Genomic DNA, 25,008 nt, shown 5'->3' with positions numbered 1-25,008 from the left:
TGTGATACGCTAAAATGTCCATGAAGCGATAGTGAAAGGTGTACCTTCCATGGATACAAAACATCCACATACTCACTGAAATCAAGTACCCCAATGGTGAGAGGCAAGCGGACTCACCAAAATCAAACACCCCAATGGTGACTGGCAAGGGGATACACCAATATCGAGCATCCCAACGCGAACAGAAAACTATTACATTCATGTCATCATTTCTGGATCATGCTGAATGTAGTTTCTAAGCAAACTTTGAAACGGCTAATTATACTGTACTGTACAATCAAATTTGCAGCTCTAAGATTAGTTTGAAACATAAATATCAATCGCTACAGCACCAATGTTTACAGTTACATAATAAATGTAATGTAGAATCAAATGTGTCGGTTCTTAATTGCAAAAACAGAGGCACTTGATATTTGTCAATTACAGCACTAGCCACCACAAATGGAAAACAATGGTTTGAGTAAACTGTATGTACTTTTTGGTGTACAATATGAATAAGCATAAATATGGGGGATTCTCATTTGAAAATGTGAAGTCGACCACACCCACAAAAAGGGGTCATTGGGAAATAGCCAGCTGTAGCATAGACAGATGTCCTGTTTACTGATATTCACTTTTCATCTAGAACAATTTTTTTGATATACTGTTTCATTTTTAAATATATTTAATTGTCTCAAGTTAAAACAAACACCTTGTCTACATATTTGGAACTGCTCACATGTGAATCTGAAGATGAGACTGGTAGTCCTGAAATCGATAATACCATAAAGAAATTAAAAACAATCTGTGCAGCCAAAGGCTAATTTAGTTATAACTGCAAATCATCACATGATTGCATTCCCACCATCCACTACAATGGAAAGTCAAAAAATAACGCAAAAGTGTTTAGCTCAAATTAACTTTAAATTGCAGATGTATAAAAGGCAATAAAAGAACTAATAATTAAAAAATGATATTCATAATAAGCAACTTGCAATGTTCATTAGTTTACATACATTGATTGTATCTTTTTAGAGCCAAATAATCATTTAATATGTCAGCCATAATCAGTAAGTGTCTCCTCCCTAACATCAGTTAATTATGTTCTAGATATTAGATATATAAGGAGCATTCCCAAAGTAATTTACAATAGGGCATGAATGTAGAGTTAGTGTGCTAAGAACACAGTGTTATATAAAGGAAAATATATTGTGTGTCAGTAATCTGGCATATCTGGGGGCAGGTACTATGACCAGTCTTCATGCCCTGACTGGGAATGAAATCAGGAAATGCTACACCAACTGAACTATATAAGTACACCTGATGGGTGAACTCCAAACTTCAACCTGCTAGTACTTTGTTAAACTCTTCAGAGATTATTCAGCTTTGTAGAAGTAGAAATAAGATATAGGCAGAAACTAGTTTGAAACTGAGTTGGTTCATGAGATGACTTGGATGGTTCCATTGCCCATATCAGATTCCTGGTCTGACACAGAGTCTTAATATATACACAAGTTACATTACACTACACTGTACAATGAATATCTCATTTTGGGATCAACCTCTAACTTTTGTTAAGGTTTCTCTGTTACATCCTTTCTTACGGGAGGCTATTCTGGCAACACATACATAAGAACCACAATGGAGCTTAGAAAAAGAAAGAACAGTAGTGCTGACAGACTGAAGCATTGGATCAAGTTGTAAAATGTGATTGGGTGATTTAGTTGGTAGGACACTGCATATAAAACACAAAGATCTGGATTTGCATCTTAATCTAATACACAGATTTCCTCTGTCTGCAAAGTTTTATCAGGAGACACTCCACAGTGTGAAAAAAGTTTCATTTCATTGGTATTGCTGGTTTTAAAGGAATTTTGCTATGAAATTAATAAAAACATAGAAGTACTGTGTTATCAGAATGTGTAAACAGCTTGCTGTCTAAACATGCATTGTTCTCATTACAGTGTTTGGTAAACTTGCCTCACAACCTTTTCACCATAAGATTAAATGGTATTTTTTGTGAAAACTTGAGAAGTTTTTCATATTTGCATAATTAATACTTTTTAAGCAGATTTAACAATGGCAGACAATACAGTTCTGTCCCATAAATCAAATGAATAGGCACATGTTAAACACAAACTCTATAGTGCAGTGGAACAAAACAATATTTACTGATGTTGAAGGGGAAACATAGATTACTGGAAGCAACAAAGGTGTTTTGCTAAAAAATTACTGTGAAACATATTTAAAAGTTTCTGAATAAAATCAGAAAACACCATCGAAAATTTCTGTATTTTAGAATGGTCAGTTTCAAATGACAAATGACCCAAAATTAATTACTTCTCATGACAAATTTTCTTGACGGTGAGATCATACGTAAAATGTCTAGTCAGGAATCCCTTACTGTGCAGCATGAATAATACAGTCTGTCCCATGTTTAATACCATATCGTAAATACCAACAGCTGCACTGTGGTTTCAGCATGTTTTCACAAGAGATATAAAATTGTGCCAGCTTCGTAATGTCATATTACACAGCCCAGTTACATTAATGTGAGCACTTGTCAAAAGCCTGAATAACGAGCTTTTGAAGCACTGGCAAATAGGAAGAGTGTCAGCTGGGTTCTGGAAGGTATTGACAAGGACCTAGTCCATCTACCAAGATCAGCACTAGTACTGTTCCTCCAGTCAGCACTATACAAGGGCGTAGGCATTTTTCTGCCTGTGTGTGTGTGTGTGTGTGTGTGTGTGTGTGTGTGTGTGTGTGTGTGTGTGTGTGTGTGTGTTTTGCTCATAGCTTGATAAGGATTATTATGATAGTTAGAAAGTTTCCTTTCTGTTTGTGTGTCCCTATCAATGACTCACCACTTCCGCTTTTCAGTGAATGGCCTCCTTTAGTCCAAAAATTTTTCTAGTAATTTCAGCTAGAAATGTAGCTATCATTAACAATGATGAAAACAGAATGTTGTTGTTGTTGTGGTCTTCAGTCCTGAGGCTGGTTTGATGCAGCTTTCCATGCTACTCTATCCTGTGCAAGCTTCTTCATCTCCCTGTACCTACTGCAACCTACATCCTTCTGAATCTGCTTAGTGTATTCATCTCTTGGTCTCCCTCTACGATTTTTACCCTCCACGCTGACCTCCAATGCTAAATTTGTGATCCCTTGATGCCTCAAAACATGTCCTACCAACCGATCCCTTCTTCTAGTCAAGTTGTGCCGCAAACTTCTCTTCTCCCCAATCCTATTCAATACCTCCTCATTAGTTACGTGATCTACCCACCTTATCTTCAGCATTCTTCTGTAGCACCACATTTCGAAAGCTTCTATTCTCTTCTTGTTCATACTAGTTATCGTCCATGTTTCACTTCCATACATGGCTACACTCCATACAAATACTTTCAGAAACGACTTCCTGACACTTAAATCTATACTCGATGTTAACAAATTTCTCTTCTTCAGAAACGATTTCCTTGCCATTGCCAGTCTACATTTTATATCCTCTCTACTTCGACCATCATCAGTTATTTTGCTCCCCAAATAGCAAAACTCCTTTACTACTTTAAGTGTCTCATTTCCTAATCTAATTCCCTCAGCATCACCCGATTTAATTTGACTACATTCCATTAACCTCGTTTTGCTTTTGTCGATGTTCATCTTATATCCTCCTTTCAAGACACTGTCCATTCCGTTCAACTGCTCTTCCAAGTCCTTTGCTGTCTCTGACAGAATTACAATGTCATCGGCGAACCTCAAAGTTTTTACTTCTTGTCCATGAATTTTAATACCTACTCCGAATTTTTCTTTTGTTTCCTTTACTGCTTGCTCAATATACAGATTGAATAACATCGGGGAGAGGCTACAACCCTGTCTCACTCCTTTCCCAACCACTGCTTCCCTTTCATGTCCCTCGACTCTTATAACTGCCATCTCGTTTCTGTACAAATTGTAAATAGCCTTTCACTCCCTGTATTTTACCCCTGCCACCTTTAGAATGTGAAAGAGAGTATTCCAGTCAACATTGTCAAAAGCTTTCTCTAAGTCTACAAATGCTAGGAACGTAGGTTTGCCTTTTCTTAATCTTTCTTCTAAGATAAGTCGTAAGGTTAGTCTTGCCTCACGTGTTCCAACATTTCTACGGAATCCAAACTGATCTTCCCCGAGGTACGCTTCTACCAGTTTTTCCATTTGCTTGTAAAGAATTCGTGTTAGTATTTTGCAGCTGTGACTTATTAAACTGATAGTTCGGTAATTTTCACATCTGTCAACACCTGCTTTCTTTGGGATTGGAATTATTATATTCTTCTTGAAGTCTGATGGTATTTCACCTGTCTCATACATCTTGCTCACCAGATGGTAGAGTTTTGTCAGGACTGGCTCTCCCAAGGCCGTCAGTAGTTCTAATGGAATGTTGTCTACTCCCGGGGCCTTGTTTCGACTCAGGTCTTTCAGTGCTCTGTCAAACTCTTCACGCAGTATCGTATCTCCCATTTCATCTTCATCTACATCCTCTTCCATTTCCATAATATTGTCCTCAAGTACATCGCCCTTGTATAAACCCTCTATATACTCCTTCCACCTTTCTGCCTTCCCTTCTTTGCTTAGAACTGGGTTGCCATCTGAGCTCTTGATATTCATACAAGTGGTTCTCTTCTCTCCAAAGGTCTCTTTAATTTTCCTGTAGGCAGTATCTATCTTACCCCTAGTGAGACAAGCCTCTACATCCTTACATTTGTCCTCTAGCCATCCCTGCTTAGCCATTTTGCACTTCCTGTCGATCTCAGTTTTGAGACGTTTGTATTCCTTTTTGCCTGCTCCATTTAATGCGTTTTTATATTTTCTCCTTTCATCAATTAAATTCAATAGTTCTTCTGTTACCCAAGGATTTCTACTATCCCTCGTCTTTTTACCTACTTGATCGTCTGCTGCTTTCACTACTTCATCCCTCAGAGCTACCCATTCTTCTTCTACTGTATATCTTTCCCCCATTCCTGTCAATTGTTCCCTTATGCTCTCCCTGGAACTCTCTACAACCTCTCGTTCTTTCAGTTGATCCAGGTCCCATCTCCTTAAATTCCTACCTTTTTGCAGTTTCTTCAGTTTCAATCTGCAGTTCATAATCAAGAGATTGTGGTCAGAATCCATATCTGCCCCCTGGAAATGTCTTACAATTTAAAACGTGGTTCCTAAATCTCTGTCTTTCAGTGCTCTGTCAAACTCTTCACGCAGTATCGTATCTCCCATTTCATCTTCATCTACATCCTCTTCCATTTCCATAATATTGTCCTCAGTAGACACATCTATCTGATACCTTTTAGTATCTCCAGGATTCTTCCAGGTATACAACCTTCTTTTATGATTCTTGAACCAAGTGTTAGCTATGATTAAGTTATGCTCTGTGCAAAATTCTACAAGGCGGCTTCCTCTTTCATTTCTTCCCCCCAATCCATATTCACCTACTACGTTTCCTTCTCTCCCTTTTCCTACTGACGAATTCCAGTCACCCATGACTATTAAATTTTCGTCTCCCTTCACTACCTGAATAATTTCTTTTATCTCGTCATACATTTCATCAATTTCTTCATCATCTGCAGAGCTAGTTGGCATATAAACTTGTACTACTGTAGTAGGCATGGGCTTCGTGTCTACCTTGGCCACAATAATGCGTTCACTATGCTGTTTGTAGTAGCTAACCCGCACTCCTATTTTTCTATTCATTATTAAACCTACTCCTGCATTACCCCTATTTGATTTTGTATTTATAACCCTGTAATCACCTGACCAAAAGTCTTGTTCCTCCTGCCACCGAACTTCACTAATTCCCACTATATCTAACTTTACCCTTTCCATTTCCCTTTTTAAATTTTCTAACCTACCTGCCCGATTATGGGATCTGACATTCCACACTCCAATCCATAGAACGCCAGTTTTCTTTCTCCTGATAACGACGTCCTCTTGAGTAGTCCCCTCCCGGAGATCCGAATGGGGGACTATTTTACCTCCGGAATATTTTACCCAAGAGGACGCCATCATCATTTAATCATACAGTAAAGCTGCATGTCCTTGGGAAAAATTACGGCTGTAGTTTCCCCTTGCTTTCAGCTGTTCGCAGTACCAGCACAGCAAGGCCGTTTTGGTTAATGTTACAAGGCCAGATAAGTCAATCATCCAGACTGTTGCCCTTGCAACTACTGAAAAGGCTGCTGCCCCTCTTCAGGAACCACATGTTTGTCTGGCCTCTCAACAGATACCCCTCCGTTGTGGTTGCACCTACGGTACGGCCATCTGTATTGCTGAGGCACGCAAGCCTCCCCACCAACGGCAAGGTCCATGGTTCATGGGGGGGGGGGGGGGAAGCAGAATATAAGCTGATAAATATCTGTATGGAGAGGGAGAGGAGATGATGAAAACTAAATAGTACAGTAGACACTGGAAAACATCCTTTTATATCCAAAAAACTGGCATATTCAATTTTCCCATGGTGTTCAGAATAAATCTGTTGGCTTGACCAACTAATTGCAAGTGATGTACCTCAGTAACGAGTAAAGTGTTTCAACAATGAGATATCAAGAGGAAACTCAATATAATAGATGTGGACCAACAGCACATACTTTCTTCCAGAATGAATTGGCCAACATACTGGTTCAATAAACAGTGATTCAGCTAAGCTGTTCACCTCAAATATTTCCAAAACCACTTAAGATAATTCTGTTTTCCCCCAGCTGAACTGCAAGAAAGTTTTCATTAAACAATTTGTATCCTCTTTTCATAGCTGTATTAATTACAGAGATATAAGTATCAACTTAGTTTTTCCAAATGGAATTATAGTAATTTCTGCTCCTACTATCATATTCTGAAAGATATGGATTCAATGGCATTTCACTTTTCAAAATCTGACTACTAATTCTGTGGAAGTTACAATATATATAACTCATAATTCATGTGTTTTGAAAATGAAACTAATTGCTGTCTTTTGCAGAAATTCATGGTCTCATACCCAAACAAGGAAATACATCACACAAGATAAGAAGGAAACAGAGAATTGCAATGCTGCAATACTTGTATAAAAGAGGTACAAAGGTCATGTAGCTTTCATCCTGTCTGTGTCATTCACACGTGTTGAGCACTCATTAGTTTGAAAAAAATAAATGTCTTTCACAAACCAAGAGAAACTAGATAAACAGTTTGCCTGAAAAGTAATGTCACTAAACCTATAAAAATTAATTTACTGATCAGAATGGTACTATGCATCAAAATTCTACAAAATAGTACCGTCCTGAATCACCAAATTTTTCCTGTGAGATTTCCAAGTACTGCAGGCACCATGGATGGCCTGGGATGTGAATGTACTTGAAGGACAGCTGTAACAGCAGGTTTCACATTGTTGATGGTCTTGAAACAGTATTCGTTCTTCTTTCAACCTTCTGAGCACTTCCAAATTTAAGCCAGCATAGATGGTCTCTCCAATAGATACAAACTTATTGGTGTGCAATGTCACCTAATTACTTACTTAACTTTAATTTATGCGATCAGAACCAGAGGTCCACCTTATCTACAAGGCTTCTCTTCAACCGTGTTCTACTTGCTGCTCTCTGCCGCCAATCATCTATGTCATTCTGCAGCAAGTCCTCATGGATTCCATCCCTCCATCTTCGATCGAATTAGTGGTCTTCTTCCAAAGGAAGAAAAATACGTGGCTTTCAAAGGACACTGATGTTTACCAATCTATTGACATGACCTGGCCACACAAGCTCATTAGTTCTCAGCAGGCCTACAATATTTGCTCTGTTGTAGATCTCATCCAGCTCATAGTTATGGCAGATTCTCCATTCCCCAGAGATCTCATTTAGTAGCAGTCCATAGATTTTCCTTAAAACTTTCTGCTTGAAAACAAGAACATTATTTATTCAAGTATTTTTTCCAGACACTCCAAGTTTCGCGACGCTATCTGTTGGATCGGTATTTTGTACATCTTAAGTTTGTAATTCCTTGAGAGCATGCACAGTTTAAAAAAACTGACTAAGACTGAAGTACAATCAGTTTGTGTTTTGGATTTGTGCTTTAACTGCTGCCTCGCATGATGCATCCTCTGTAAAGACAACCCCAAACTATTTAAAATTATAAACCTTTTTGTAGGATACGGTTCTATCAGTTGCTAAAGTGCCTCTCTTGAATAGGTAAGAGTCCTGTTCATCACCAGATCCATTAACAAGGAGATCAATCTCACTTCCTGCTGCCTCCGTACATCAGTTCTTCCATAGCTCTGGACCACAAGGCCACATCATCGGTCAAAGTGAGATGCGTGATTTTACTACCTTGATCCCTTCAAAATTCTCTGGAAAGCTTCCCTCATCAGCTTTTCGTGTGCCAGGTTGAACAGTATTAGTGACACACCATCTCTATGTCTAAGCCCCATGATTATGCTGAAGATCTCTGTGAAATTGGCTCCTGAGTGTCACTTTGCTTTTTAAATCAATGAGACAACCTCTAACTAGGATAATGAATTTTTATGGGTAGTCCAAAGTTGTTTAGGCAATTCACCTGGCTCACCTGGTGAATGCAGTCATATGCATTCTTAAAATATACGAAGAGCACTTGAAGGTCTTTAACATATTCCAACATCTTCTCATCCTCGAGGTGAGGCAATGATATTTTTAACCACTGACTTCACTCATTACAACTGTACTTGTCTGTGTAATCATAAGAATCAACTAACAAGAGGAAGAGTGTGGAGTAGAAGGTGTGTAGCTACAGTTGTTTATCCAAAAGTGAGGGTGAGAACCACATGGAGACTGAAGTTATGGATCAGAATTCTAATTAAGTACTGTCATCAAACAACAGCAACTTCAAATATGAATACCAACAATGTAGGAAAAGACATATTGCTACATACTGTACTGCAGACAGGTACAATTAAAGGACACTTACACTTATGTTTTCAGTCACAGCCTTCATTGGCCTCCATCAGAAAAAGAGAAACACACACCATTCATTCACACAAGCAAGCACACATCATTCATATGTGACCACCAACTCAGCAGTTCGGGCCAGAATGCAACTATCATGTGGGATGTAGCAGCAATCTGGAGGGGGTGAGGAAGGGGAAGGGGAAGTGTACGGGTAGCAGAATAGGAGTGCTGTCTGGCAGGATGTGCAGGAACTAGAATGCCAACAGGTGCTGCATCAGGAGGTTGTGTAACATGGATGTAGAGAAAATGGAGTGAAAAAGGAGAGGAAAATGCAAAGATGGGTGGGTGCATAGGAAGAGGGTGGCAAACAAAGAGCACAGGAGATGGGAAAGGGCAGGAAGTGACAGGACTGAGGGGGTGGAAATTGTTGGGTGGAGAGTGTGCGAACAGGGCGTTACCATAGATTGAGGCTGGGATACTTACAGGAATGGAGAATGTATCGTAAGGGTAACTCTCATCTGCGCAGTTCAAAAAACCTGGTGATGGAGGGGAGGATTCAGATGACTTGGGTACTGAAGGAGCCACTGGAATCAAAGATGTTATGTTCAGATGGATGTTGTGAATCAGGATGGTCTACTTTGCTCTTGGTCGCAGTTTGACAGTGGCCATTCATCCTGGTAGACTGGTGGTTAGTCATACCAATATAAAAAGCTGTGCAGTGATTACAGCAGAGTTGGTAAACAACATGACTGCTTTCACAGGTGAACCATCCCCTGATAGGGTAGGATAAACCTGTGTTATGACAGGAATATGTGAGTAGGTGAATTGGGTAGGTCCACGATGGTTTCCCACAGGGGTATGATCCTTGTGGCAAGGGGTTGCTATTGGGAATGGCATGGGGAAGGACTAGGTTGTTTAGGAGGTTGGGTGGGCAACAGAACACCACTTTAGGAGGTGTGGGAAGGGTCTTGGTTAGTTCCTTGTTTCAGGACATGATGACGGGTAATCAGTGCCCTGGCGTAGGATGTGGTTCAGTTGTTCCAGTCCGCAGTGGTACTGGATGATGAAGGGGGCACTCCTTTGTAGCTGCTTCTTGGGGTGATAGAAGGATTGGGGGTGTGAGAGGATATGGCATGGGAGTTCTGTTTACAGACAAGGTCAGGGGGATAGTGCCAGTCTGTGGAGGCCATGGCCAGACCCTCAGCATACTGGGAAAGGGAGTCCTTGTCACTGCATATACATAGTCCCCAGGTAGCCAGACTGTATGGGAGGGGATTTTTTGGTATGAAAGAGATGACAGCTCCCAAAATGCAGGTTGTGTTGGTCATTGGTGGGTTTAATGTGGACGGAGGTGTGGATGGAGGCATCAAAGAGGAGGAAGTCGATGGCTAGAAAGGTGGCATGTTGCGTTGAGGAGTATTAGGTGAAGCAGATGGGAGTGAAGATGTTGAGGTTATGAAGAAATGAGGATAGGGCAACTTGGCCCTGAGTTCAGATCATGTAGATATCACCAATGAAATGTCACACTAGGGGTTTGGCATTTAGGAAGGCTAGGAAGGACTCCTCTAGATGGCCCAAAAACAGGTTGGAATAGGAGGGTGTCATGCAGGTGAACATAGCTGTGCCATGGACTTGTTTATATACATTCCCTTCAAAGGAGAAGTAGTTGTGGGTGAGGACAAAGTTAGTAAGGTGTATGAGGAATGGGCAGAAGAAGAAAGAATTGCCATACACAACCTCAAAATTAATTCTGATCTAATCATCCTACCTGCAGTAAAAGGTTGCATCATTGTTGTTATGAACCACAGTGACTATATGGCAGAAGGCCTCTGCCAATTATCTGACTCCACCACCTAAAAATCCGCCAGAGTCATTCCATCTCAGAAGTCCAACACAATCTCCAATCCATGCTTAAAGCTTTAGACCCTTGCCAGAACCTCTCCGCTGAATCCATTTCCTTCCTTGCCTCTCTGACACACCACACACCCACCTACACTCTCCCCAAAATCCACAAACCCAACAATCCTGGCTGACCCATTGTGGCTGGTTATTGTGCTCTCACTGAAAGCATTTTGGCCCCCACTGACTATCACCTCCAATCAATTGCCTGTTATCTAGCCTCCCATGACAAAGACACTAACCACGTCCTTCACCGAGTCTTCACCATTCCCACCCCTTTAGCTCCTGGATCCCTGCTCGTCACTGTTGATGCATCTCCCTACGCACCAACATCCCTCATGCCCATGGTCTTACCGCTATTGAACACTACCTTTCCCAATGTCCTTCAGACTCTAAACTCGCTACCTCATTCCTCATACACCTTCCTAATTTTATCCTAACCTACATCCACTTCTTCTTTGAACAGAAGGCATACAAACAAATATGCGGCACAGCCATGGGCACCCGCATGACGCCCTCGTATGTCAACCTGTTTATGAGCCATCTAGAGGAGTCCTTCCTAGCCTCCCAAAATGCCAAACCCCTAGTGTGACAGTTCACTGATGATATCTTCATGAGAGTCTGAACTCAAGGCCAGAATACCCTATCCCCATTCCTTCACAACCTCAATACTTTCTCTCCTATCTGCTTCCCCTGATCGTCCTCAATACATTGTACCACCTTCCTAAACATTGACGTTCTCCTCTCTGATGGCTCCATCCACATCTTTGTCCACATTAAACCCACCAACAACTGTCACCCATTTCACACCAAAAAATCCCTCCCATACAGCCCAGCTACGTGGGGACTTCGTATATGCAGTGAAAAAACTTTCTTGCTCAGTGTGCTTAGGGTCTCACCAAGGCCTTCACAGACAGGTGCTATCCCCCAGACCAAGTCCACAAATAGATCTGTGAAATAGACCTGTGAAATTAGCTGCTTTACCAGCCCTGCTGAAATCACTGCACAGCTTTTTATATTGGTATGACTACCAACTAGCTGTCCACTGTGAATGTGACTGCCAAACTGTGGCCATTAGCAAAGTAGACCATCCTGTAGCACAACATGCAGCTGAACATAACATCTTCGATATCAGTGGCTACTTTGCTAACCGAGCCAGTTGGATCCTCCTCTCCCACCAACAGATTTTCTGAACTGTGCAGATGGGAATTATCCTTACAACATGTTCTCTGTTCCTGTAGTTATACCAGCCACAACCTACAGTAACATACTGTCCCTGCATCCTCCACACAACAGTTTCCATCCTCTTAGTCCTGTCACTTCCTGCCCATTCCCATCTCGTATACACATCGTTTGTCACCCTCTGCCAATGCAACCTCCCATCTTTCCCTGTTCCTCTCCTTTGGCACTCCATTTTCCTCACATCCCTGCCATCACACAACCTTCTGACACTGCACCTGTTGGTATTCAGTCTCTGCACACCATGCCAGACAGTGCTCCTCTTCCCCTACCTGTGCACTGCTAACTCTTCCCCTTTCCCTCCAGATTCCCTGCTACGCAGCACTCCTCTTCCCTACCCATACACTGCAAACTCTTCCGCTTCCCTTCCCCTCCAGATTGCTGTTACCATCCCACATGATAGTTGCATTTTGGCACAAGCTCCTGGAGTTGGCAGTCATGTGTGTGAGGTGTGCTTGCTTGTGTGAATGGATGGTGTGTGTGTGTGTCTCTTTTCCGACGAGCGCTGTTGCCGAACTCTTAAGTGTGAATGTCTTTCAATTGTGTCTGTCTGCTTTTTTCAAGTGCAAAGAGACATTGGCAACAAGCAGCTGGTTGACTCCAAGGAATGGACAATAGAGGAATGTAAAATCATCCTTCCAAAACAAACATTTTTTGAGAGTAAGATTTAAGGGAGGATTATTTCAGACAGTGTTCCAGAAGAGTCTCCACTGAAGAGATCGATATAGGACAATACAATTCTGATACAAAAATTATTGGTAAAGTGGCTTGTTTGATGTAATGAATGTTATAAATAGGAGTGGCAGACTATTGTGTCAAAGAGAACGTGTGAATCTTGGCTAAGGTTGGCCCTGTGCCAACTGGCACTTCACCTCACTCGCATCATAAGCTAAATATTTGTCCATTTGATGCTGGTTATGTCTGAATGCATACAGAAGAATAGGCAGTGCTTTCAATGGTTGTTTCAAAGTAAATTATTGCTGGTGGAAATGTCTACAGACTTAGACAGAGACACACTATGTGATCAAAAGTATATGGACACCCCCAAAAACATACATTTTTCATATTAGGTGCATTGTGCTGCCACCTACTCCCAGGTACTCCATGTCTGTGACCTCAGTAGTCATTATACATTGTGAGAGAGCAGAATGGGGCACTCCACAAAACTCACAGACTTCGAACGTAGTCAGGTGATTGGGTGTCACTTGTGTCATATGTCTGTATGCGAAACTTCCACATTCCTAAACATCCCTTGGTCCACTGTTTCCAATGTGACAGTGAAGTGGAAATGTGAAGGGACACATACAGCACAAAAGTGTACAGGCCGACCTCATCTGTTGACTGACAGAGACCACTGACAGTTGAAGAGGGTCGTAATGTGTAACAGGCAGACATCTATCCAGACCATCACACAGGAATTCCAAACTGCATCAGGATCCACTGCAAGTACTATGACAGTTAGGCAGGAGGTGAGAAAACTTGGAGTTCATGGTTGAGCGGCTACTCATAAGCCACACAACACTCGCTTGGTGTAAGGGGCATAAACATTGGAGGACTTAACAGTGGAAAAATGTTGTGTGGAGTGATGAATCACGGTACACAATGTGGCGATCTGATGGCAGGGTGTGGGTCTGACACATGCCCAGTGAATGTCTTCTGCCAGTGTGTGTTGTACCAACATTAAAATTTGGAGGCAGTGGTGTTATGGTGTGGTCATGTTTTTCATGCAGGGGCTTGCACCCCTTGTTGTTTTGCATGGCACTATCACAGCACAGGCCTATATTGATGTTTAAATCATCTTCTTGCTTCCCACTGTTGAAAAGCAATTCGGGGATGGCGACCATATCTTTCAACACGATCGAGCACCTGTTCATAATGAACAGCCTGTGGTGGAGTAGTTACACGACAATAACATCCCTGTAATGGAGTGGCCTGCACAGAGCCCTGACCTGAATCATATAGGACACCTCTGGGATGTTTTGGAACACTGATTTCATACCAGGCCTCACCGACCGACTTCGATACCTCTCATCAGCACTCCATGGGCTGCCATTCCCCAAGAAAGCTTCTAGCACCTGATTGAACATATGCCTGCGAGAGTGGAAGCTGTCATCAAGGCTAAGGGTGGGCCAACACCATATTGAATTCCAGCATTACCGATGGAGGGTGCCACAAACTTGTAAGCCATTTTCTGCCAGGTGTTCAGATACTTTTGATCACATAGTGTACATGAATTGAACCACACTTATGTCGTGTCATGCATCACCAAGCAAATGTCAGTAATATAGTCTTTGGAGGACATCCATGACTGTTTGTAAAAATTTTCATGATGAATAAATCTTCTCCAGTTGCACTTGACAAATCCTTCATTTGGATCACACTGTATGAGCAACCCGGGTTTCAGGACGTAAATCCCATATTCAGGCACAAAAAACTAAGAGGGAGTCTTCTTAAAACCAATTAACATTAAAAGGGCCCATACAAATGTGAACCTCAGGATATACCCTGAATGCGTATGAGAAAGCTGTACAAGTCCTGTAAAAAGTCCAGCAAATTTATAAAGCAGCATGCAAAATGCTAAGCAAGTGAGGCATGAAAAGGTTCTGAGACGACCAGTACTACACTAGGTAAAAGGGGCCTAACCTAAAGTAACCAGCCTAAGCTAGTTTTGAAGTTCAGAAATTGGCATTCTACAGATTTTATGCAATCATTTTAATTTCTTAAGCCCATGCCACATCTCCAGTCGTTCACAGTTGGTTCATAGGTTGCATTAGGCTGGCAATGTGTGCTTATTTGCTGTGACTTTTTTTTTTTTTTTTTTTTTTAATGACTGGTACGACTTTCTTGTATGCAATCAAGGTATAACCTGATGTTAAAATTTGTATAGGTGCTTCTAATGCTAATTAATTTTATGAAGAATCCCTCTTAGGCTTACTTGTTTTTTTGTAGTGCCTGAAGATGGGATTTACGTGCTGAAACCTAGATAGTGTGTTTGACATTATCTGAATACAGGATTTGCCAAATACAAATGGAGCAGACTTATTCATATGAAAAATGCTATTAAGTTGGAAGATGTTAACTTTCTAGTTGTGTACAGGCTCAGTGTTGCAACTGATTGTCACTTGCGACAAACTGTTGGCAGTTGCAAAACTACCCTGGCAGTTCACAGCTAACGAATTTTTCATGGTTCTCTATAGCTTTGAAAAATTAACTTATTATGAAGTGGTCGTACAGTGTAATGGTAGCTTCATATGCAAGAGGTCGTGGGTTCTAATTTGGTTAAATGTTTTGAAATTTTTTATTTTCAAATCTTTATCTCAGTGATTTTGACCATTATTTTTACGCAAATAATTGGTTTAAATGCAAATTTTTAAATTTCTTTTCCTTTGTCACATGATTTTAATCATCACATTAACTTTTTCAATTGCTCTCATTTTTAATTTCTATCATTCTTTTTCCACTTGGAATCTTTGTGCATGTGATTTTACCGATTGTCATGTATTAACATCGATTTAATTTCTTCCATTTCATCACGTTATATTTTTGTCCATTTTATTACATTCATTATTTCTGTTCCTCATTTGGCTTGAATTTCACTTTACTTATAACCTTTTCTTTGGTTTAAACCTTCATCTCCATTGTTTTGTCCATTGTGCAATAATAATTTATGTTTTAAATGTTTGTGTGATGATTACCATCTAAGAAAATGTACATTTCATGATGAAAATTACGTTTTCGTCATCACTGCCCATACAAATAGATTATTTCGTCTTGTGATGTATAGCCATTTTCAAATATTTAAATATTATATAGATTATTAAAAATAGCTGAATAACTGACTTCACATGCACAAAGATTCCAACTGGATAATGAATGATGGGATTTAATATTATTATGAGAAGGTTAGTCACTACTCACCATATAGCAGAGTTGCTGAGTCGCAGATAGGCAAAATAAAAGACCGTAAGAAAGTGAGCTTTCGGCCAACAAGACCTTTGTCGGAAATAGAGAACACACACACACACACACACACACACACACACACACACACACACACACACACACACACACACACACACACCTAAATGCAACTCATACACACATGACCACAGTGTCTGGCAGCTGAGCCCAGAAAGCGAGTAGTATTGCATGATGGGACAAATAACAGGGTGGCGGGAGTAAGGAGGAGGGTGGGGTGGGGAGAGGGCCAGATAGCATGGTAGGGATGAGGGACAGTGAAGTGATGCTTGTGGGAGCATGTAGGGACAAAGTGGAGAGAGGGTAGGGCAGCTAGGTGCAATTGGGAGGTGTGATGGAGGGCAAGGGTTGGGGGGCTAGTGAAAAAGGAGAGAAGTAAAAAGACTGTTGGTGCGTTGGTGGAATGACAGCTGTGTAGTGCCGGAATGAGAACAGGGAAGGGGCTAGCATCCCTGCAATTCAGAAAAGCTGGTCCTGGCTGTGAAGCAGTACTGAAATGAAGAACATCATGTTTGGAGGTGATGGGTGACTGGAGAGATAAGGTACGGGAGATCTGCTTTTGTACAAGGTTGGGAGAGTAATTAAAGTCTGTGAAGGCCTCACGAGACCCTTGGTATATTAGAAGAGGGACTGCTTGTCACTGCAGATGCAATGGACACAGGTAGCTAGGTTTTATGGAAGGGACTTCTTGGTATTGAATAGGTAGCAGCTGTCGAAGGGGAGGTATTGCTGGTATAGGTAGGTCTTATATGGACAAAGGTATTGATGTAGTCATCCTTGAGGTGGAGGTGAACATCAAGAAAGGTGTCTTGTTGGTTTGAGTAGGATCAGGTGAAACAAATGGGGGAGTAGGTGTTGAGATTATGGAGGAATGAGGACAGGGTGTCCTCACTCTCAGTCCATATCACGAGGATATCATCAGTCGGATTAGGGGTTTGGGATTCTGGGTGTTAAAGGAGGGATTCCTCTAGTTGGCTCGTGAATAGGTTGGCATACGATGGTGTCATGTGGGTGCCCACAGCCGTACCCTGGGTTTGTTTGTTGGTAATGCCTACAGAGGAGCAGTAATTGTGGGTGACGATATAGTTGGTAATGGCAACTATGAAGGAGGTTATAAGTTTGGAATCGGTCAGGCATTAGGAAAGGTAGTGTTCAATAGTGGTAAGGCCATGGGCTTTAGGGATGTTAGTGAAAAGGATGCAGCATTAATAGCAGTAAGCAGAGCAGGGCACCATCTGGGAAAGGAAGAGGACTGTGGAGAACTGGTGGAGGAAATGGTTGGTATCTTTTATGCAGGAGGGTAGATTGCAGGTAATAGGATGAGGGTGTTGGTCTACAAGAGCAGAAATTCTCTCTGTGGGGGCACAGTAACTGACCACAATGGGGCATCCTGTTTGGTTAGGTTTATTGACTTTAGGAAGCATGCAGAAGCTACGAGTGTGGAGAGTGGTAAGGGTGAGAAGAGATATGGACTGCAGGGAGAGGTTGTGCGATGGGTCTAAGGTTTAGAGAAGAGACTGGAGATCCTGCTGGATTTCTGGAATGGAGTCACTGAGGCAGGGTTTGCAGGTGGATGAATCTGACAGCTGGTGGAGTCCTTCTGCCACATAATCTTTGCAGTTTAAAACAACAGTAATGGAGCCTTTGTCAGCAGATAGGATTATAAGGCCGAAATCAGTTTTTAGGTAGTGAATTGCAGTTATTTCTGCTGATGTAAGGCTAATTTGCATGTTGAGGGGTTTAAGGAATGATGATGAGGCAGGAAAAAAGGTTAAGAAATTCTGGAAAGTTGACAGCAGTGATTTGGGTGCAGTAGGAGTGGATCATGGTTGGATGGTGGAGTTAACTGAGCCAGGTATGCAAAGACCAGTCCCACTGCTTCCAGAGCATCCCCTGTTAACTTTCCAGAGTATCTTCACATCAAACCCTGCATCATCATCCCTCAACCTGTAAGCTAACCATCTCCATGCTTCCTGAAGTCTCTAAACCCAACCACTCAGGACACCGGTTACTGTGGCCCCACTGAGAGAACTCTGCTCTAACACACCAACACCTTCAGCCTATTACCTGCAATCTACCCTCCTACAAAGAGACCCACACCATTTCCTTCACTGACTCTCCACAATACCTGTTCCTTTACCACATGGTGCCCTGCTCGCTGCTATTGATGCCACCTCTCTTTACTCTAACATACCTAATGCCCATGGCCTTACCACTATTGAACACTACCTTTCCCAATGCTTTACCAATTCCAAACCTACAACCTCCTTCCTAGTCACCATGACCAACTATATCCTTATCCACAATTACTTCTGTTGTGAAGGCATTACCAAGAAACAAATTCGGGGTAGACTATGGGCACCCACATGGCACCATTGTATGCCAACCTATTCATGGGCCATCTAGAGGACTCCCTCCTAAACACCCAGAATCCCAAACTGCTCACCTGGTTCACATTCACTGGGGACATCTTCATGATAAGGACCGAGGGTGAGGACACCCTATCCACATTCCTCCGTAACCACAACACCCTGTCCCCCATTTGCTTCACCTGTCCCAACTCAAATCAGCAAAGCACCTTCCTCAATGTCGACCTCCACATCAAAGATGGCTATATCAATACCTCCATCCATATAAATCCTACGAATCACCAGCAATACCTCCACTATCCTCCCACCCTTGTACAAAAACAGATCTCCCATACCTCATCTCTCCAGTCACCCATCACCTTCCACAGTCACCCACCACCCTCCAAAGTCCACAGAGGAGCATTCCCTTCCCTACTCATTACCACCTAGGAGTGGAGCAACTGAATCACATTCTCTGCCAGGGTTTCGATTTCCTCTTGTTGTGCCCTGAAATGAGGAGTGTCCAACCCACTATCCTTCACACCTTCGCACAGAGGTATTCTGCCACCTACTGAACTGACACAATATCCTCATCCATTCCGACACAACACTTGCTCCCAACACCTTGCCTCATGGCTCATATCTCTGTAATAAGCATAGATTCAAGATCTATCCTATACATCCTTCCACCACCACCTATTCCAGTCGAGTCACAAGCATTATGTATCTCTTTAAAGGTGGGGCTCCCTGTGAAACCATTAATTTGATCCACAAGCTAGGCTGCAACCACTGAGCTGCATTTTACACGGGTATGACAACCAATAAGCTGCCTGTCCGAATGAATAGCCACCGACAAACTGTGGCCAAGAAACAGCTTGACCACCTAATTGCAAAGCACGCCACCCCACATGACATCCTTCATTTCAGTGACTACTTCACAACCAGTGTCCTCTGGATCCTTCCCATCAACATCAGCTTTTCTGAACTACTCAGGTGGGAAGGCTCCCTGTAATATATCCTACATTCTCGTAACCCTCCTGGCCTCAACCTTCATTAGTTTCCTATTCCAGTTCCAGCATTGCACAGTCGTCATTCCAACAATGCACCAGCAGTTTTTTTACTTCTGTCCTTTGCCTCTACTCTTACTCCTGCCCTCCATCCTACCTCCCCACTGCACCTAGCTGCCCTACCCTCTCTCCACCTCATCCCTGTATGCTCCTACAACCAGCACTTCACTGTCCCCAACCCTTACCATGCAATCCATCCCCCTCCCTGCCCTAGCCCCTTCCTTACGCCAACCACCCTGTTGCTTCTCCCATTGTGCACTGTTGCTCACCGTAAGGATTCAGCAGCCAGACACTGTGATCATATGTGTGAGTGTTTTGTGTGTGTGTGTGTGTGTGTGTGTGTGTGTGTGTGTGTGTGTGTTTTCTCTATTTCTGACAAAGAACTTGTTGGTTGAAAGCTCACTTTCTGACAATCTTTTTGCTGTGCCTATCTGCAACTCAGCATCTCTGCTACAGGGTGAGTAGCAGCTATCCTTTTCACAATATTGTTACATTCCATCCTGAATTTTCCGTTGTTTAATAATGATAATTAAAAATGAGAGAAATTGAGAAAGTTAACAAAGACAATTAAAATGAACAGATGTAAAAAATTACATATAAACCAATTAAGTGAATAAAAATAATGATCAACCTCATTTCAATACAGATTTAAAAATAAAAACATTCAATCCACCTGACAAGACTCGAACCCACAATCTCCTCCATATGAAGCTAGTAACATAGCCACTATGCTATGTATGCAGTCACTTAGTAAAAGTTTAATTAATTGAATTGTACACCATCATGCTAAATTCAATTTTTTTTCACTGGTTACTAGCCGATGAGTGCCCACCAGGGTGAATTGTTGCAGGGAGTAACAGCTGACACCTTAACCTGCATCATTGTATATATGGCTTCAAAAAGTTGATCTCACAGCTGCGGACCTCTTCTTCTGAGCCCCACTCACAAAGTAAGCATAGTGACTGTAACGTTATGTGTGAGTAGCTAATTTGGTAGAGCACAATTTTCTTGTCAATCAGAATTAGTTTCAGTCTTGGACGAATGCTGTTGTCAACTTTAGATATGTTGTTGTTGTTGCTGTTGTGGTCTTCAGTCCTAAGACTGGTTTGATGCAGCTTTCCATGCTACTCTATCCTGTGCAAGCTTCTTCATCTCCCAGTACCTACTGCAACCTACATCCTTCTGAATCTGCTTAGTGGAGTCATCCCTTGGTCTCCCTCTAGGATTCTTACCCTCCATGCTGCCCTCCAATACTAAATTGGTGATCCCTTGATGCCTCGGAACATGTCCTACCAACCGATCCCTTCTTCTAGTCAAGTTGTGACACAAACTCCTCGTCTCCCCAATTGTATTCAATACCTCCTCATTAGTTATGTGTTCTACCCATCTAATCTCCAGCATTCTTCTGTAGCACCACATTTTGAAAACTTCTATTCTCTTCTTGTCCAAAGTATTTATCGTCCATGTTTCACTTCCATACATGGCTACACTCCATACAAATACTTTCAGATAGGACTTCCTCATGCTTAAATCTATACTCGATGTTAACAAATTTCTCTTCTTCAGAAATGCTTTCCTTGCCATTGCCAGTCTACATTTTATATCCTCTCTACTTCGACCATCATCAGTTATTTTGCTCCCCAAATAGCAAAACTCCTTTACTACTTTAAGTGTCTCATTTCCTAATCTAATTCCCTCAGCATCACCCGACTTAATTTGGCTACATTCCATTATATTTGTTTTGCTTTTGCTGATGTTCATCTTATATCCTCCTTTCAAGACACTGTCCATTCCGTTAAACTGCTCTTCCAATTCCTTTGCTGTATCTGACAGAATTAGAATGTCATCGGTGAACCTCAAAGTTTTTATTTCTTCTCCATAGACTTTAATACCTACTCCGAATTTTTCTCTTGTTTCCTGTACTGCTTGCTCAATACACAGATTGAATAAAATTGGGGAGAGGCTACAACCCTGTCTCACTCCCTTCCCAACCACTGCTTCCCTTTTATGTCCCTCGACTCTTATAACTGCCATCTCGTTTCTGTACAAATTGTAAATAGCCTTTCACTCCCTGTATTTTACCCCTGCCACCTTCAGAATTTGAAAGAGAGTATTCCAGTCAACATTGTTAAAAGCTTTCTCTAAGTATACAAATGCTAGAAACGTAAGTTTGCCTTTCCTTAATCTATTTTCTAAGATAAGTCGTAAGGTCAGTATTGCCTCACGTGTTCCAACATTTCTATGGAATCCAAACTGTTCATCCCTGGGGTGGACTTCTACCAGCTTTTACATTCGTCTGTAAAGAATTCGCGTTAGTATTTTGCAGCCCTGACTTATTAAACTGATAATTTTCACATCTGTCAACACCTGCTTTCTTTGGGATTGGAATTACTATATTCTTCTTTAAATCTGAGGGTATTTTGCCTGTCTCATACATCTTGCTCACCTAATGGTAGAGTTTTGTCAGGACTGGCTCTCAAACGGGTGTCAGTAGTTCTAATGGAATGTTCTCTACTCCTGGGGCCTTGTTTTGACTGCGGTCTTTTGGTGCTCTGTCAAACTCTTCACGCCATACCATATCTCCCATTTCATCTTCAACTACATCCTCTTCCATTTCCATAATATTGTCCTCAAGTACACCGCCCTTGTGTAGACCCTCTATATACTCATTCCACCTTTCTGCTTTCCCTTCTTTGCTTAGAACTGGGTTTCTATCTGAGCTCTTGGTATTCATACAAGTGGTTCTCTTTTCTCCTAAGGTCTCTTTAATTTTCCTGTAGACAGTATCTATCTTACCCCTAGTGAGATAAGCCTCTGCATCCTTACATTTGTCCTCTAGCCATCCCTGGTTAGCCATTTTGCACTTCCTGTCGATATCATTTTTAAGATGTTTGTATTCCTTTTTGCCTGCTCCATTTAATGCATTTTTATATTTTCTCCTTTCATCAATTAAATTCAATAGTTCTTCTGTTATCCAAGGATTTCTACTAGCTCTCATCTTTTTACCTACTTGATCCTCTGCTGCCATCTCTACTTCATCCCTCAAAGCTACCCATTTTTCTTCTACTGTATTTCTTCCCCCATTCCTGTCAGTTGTTCCCTTATGCTCTCCCTGAAACTCTGTACAACCTCTGGTTTAGTCAATTTATCCAGGTCCCATCTCCTTAAATTCCCAACTATTTGCAGTTTCTTCAGTTTTAATCTACAGTTCATAACCAATTGATTGTGGTCCGATACCACATCTGCCCCTTACAATTTAAAACCTGGTTCCTAAATCTCTGTTTTACCATTATATAATCTATCTGATACCTTCTAGTATCTCCAGGCTTCTTCCATGTATACAACTTTCTTTCATGATTCTCGAACCGAGTGTTAGCTATGATTAAGTTATGCTCTGTGGAAAATTCTACCAGATGGCTTCCTCTCTCATTTCTTTGCCCCAATCCATATTCACCTACTACGTTTACTTCTTTTCCTACTATCCAATTCCAGACACCCATGACTATTAAATTTTCATCTCCCTTCACTATCTGAATAATTTCTTTTATCTCATCACACATTTCACCACCTCCCCCCATGAACCATGGACCTTGCTGTTGGTGGGAAGGCTTGTGTGCCTCAGCGATACAGATAGCCGTACCGTAGGTGCAACCACAACGGAGGAGTATCTGTTGAGAGGCCAGACAAACGTGTGGTTCCTGAAGAGGGGCAGCAGCCTTTTCAGTAGTTGCAAGGGCAACAGTCTGGATGATTGACTGATCTGGCCTTGTAACACTAACCAAAACGGCCTTGCTGTGCTGGTACTGCGAACAGCTGAAAGCAAGGGGGGAACTGCAGCCGTAACTTTATCGGAGGGAATGCAGCTTTACTGTATGATTAAATGATGGTGGAGTCCTCTTCCAGAGGTAAAATAGTCCCCCATTCGGATCTCCGGGCGGGGACTACTCAAAAGGATGTCGTTATCAGGAGAAAGAAAACTGGCGTTCTACAGATCGGAGCGTGGAATGTCAGATCCCTTAATCGGGCAGGTAGGTTAGAAAATTTAAAAAGGGAAATGGATAGATTAAAGTTAGATATAGTGGGAATTAGTGAAGTTCGGTGGCAGGAGGAACAAGACTTCTGGTCAAGTGAATACAGGGGTCAAATAGGGATAATGCCGGAGTAGGTTTAATAATGAATAGGAAAATAGGAATGCAGGTAAGCTACTACAAACAGCATAGTGAACGCATTATTGTGGCCAAGATAGATACGAAGCCCACACCTACTACAGTAGTACAAGTTTATATGCCAACTAGCTCTGCAGATGACGAAGAAATTGAAGAAATGTATGATGAAATAAAAGAAATTATTCAGATAGTGAAGGGTGATGAAAATTTAATAGTCATGGGTGACTGGAATTCGGTAGTAGGAAAAGGGAGAGAAGGAAACGTAGTAGGTGAATATGGATTGGGGCTAAGAAATGAAAGAGGAAGCCGGCTGGTAGAATTTTGCACAGAGCACAACTTAATCATAGCTAACACTTGGTTCAAGAATCATAAAAGAAGGCTGTATACATGGAAGAAGCCTGGAGATACTGGCAGGTTTCAGATAGATTATATAATGGTAAGACAGAGATTTAGGAACCAGGTTTTAAATTGTAAGACATTTCCAGGGGCAGATGTGGACTCTGACCACAATCTATTGGTTATGACCTGTAGATTAAAACTGAAGAAACTGTAAAAAGGTGGTAATTAAAGGAGATGGGACCTGGATAAATTGACTAAACCAGAGGTTGTACACAGTTTCAGGGAGAGCATAAGGGAACAATTGACAGGAATGGGGGAAAGAAATACAGTAGAAGAAGAATGGGTAGCTTTGAGGGATGAAGTAGTGAAGGCAGCAGAGGATCAAGTAGGTAAAAAGACGAGGGCTAGTAGAAATCCTTGGGTAACAGAAGATATATTGAATTTAATTGAAGAAAGGAGAAAATATAAAAATGCATTAAATGAAGCAGGCAAAAAGGAATACAAACATCTCAAAAATGAGATCGACAGGAAGTGCAAAATGGCTAAGCAGGGACGGCTAGAGGACAAATGTAAGGATGCAGAGGCTTATCTCACTACGGGTAAGATAGATACTGCCTACAGGAAAATTAAAGAAAGCTTTGGAGATAAGAGAACCACTTGTATGAACATCAAGAGCTCAGATGGAAACCCAGTTCTAAGCAAAGAAGGGAAAGCAGAAAGGTGGAAGGAGTATATAGAGAGTATATACAAGGGCGATGTACTTGAGGACAATATTATGGAAATGGAAGAGGATGTAGATGAAGATGAAATGGGAGATACGATACTGTGTGAAGAGTTTTAGAGCACTGAAAGACCTGAGTCAAAACAAAGCCCCCAGAGTAGACAACATTCCATTGGAACTACTGACGGCCCTGGGAGAGCCAGTCCTGACAAAACTCTACCATCTGGTGAGCAAGATGTATGAAACAGGCAAATTATCCTCAGACTTAAAGAAGAATATAATAATTCCAATCCCAAAGAAAGCAGGTGTTGACAGATGTGAAAATTACCAAACTATTAGTTTAATAAGTCACAGCTGGAAAATACT

General features: G+C 41.6%; 1 protein-coding gene across 1 annotated transcript in view; it reads right to left on the bottom strand.

Moving 5' to 3' along the window:
- The window catches only part of LOC124709134 (sodium channel protein para), an 878,324-nt gene that overhangs the window by 60,244 nt on the left and 793,072 nt on the right, over window positions 1-25,008 (bottom strand). The gene's annotated exons all lie outside the window — the stretch shown is intronic.

This window comes from Schistocerca piceifrons, chromosome 7 (genome assembly GCF_021461385.2).
Source record: "Schistocerca piceifrons isolate TAMUIC-IGC-003096 chromosome 7, iqSchPice1.1, whole genome shotgun sequence".
NCBI lineage: Eukaryota > Metazoa > Arthropoda > Insecta > Orthoptera > Acrididae > Schistocerca > Schistocerca piceifrons.
This window is presented reverse-complemented; position numbering and strand designations above follow the sequence as displayed.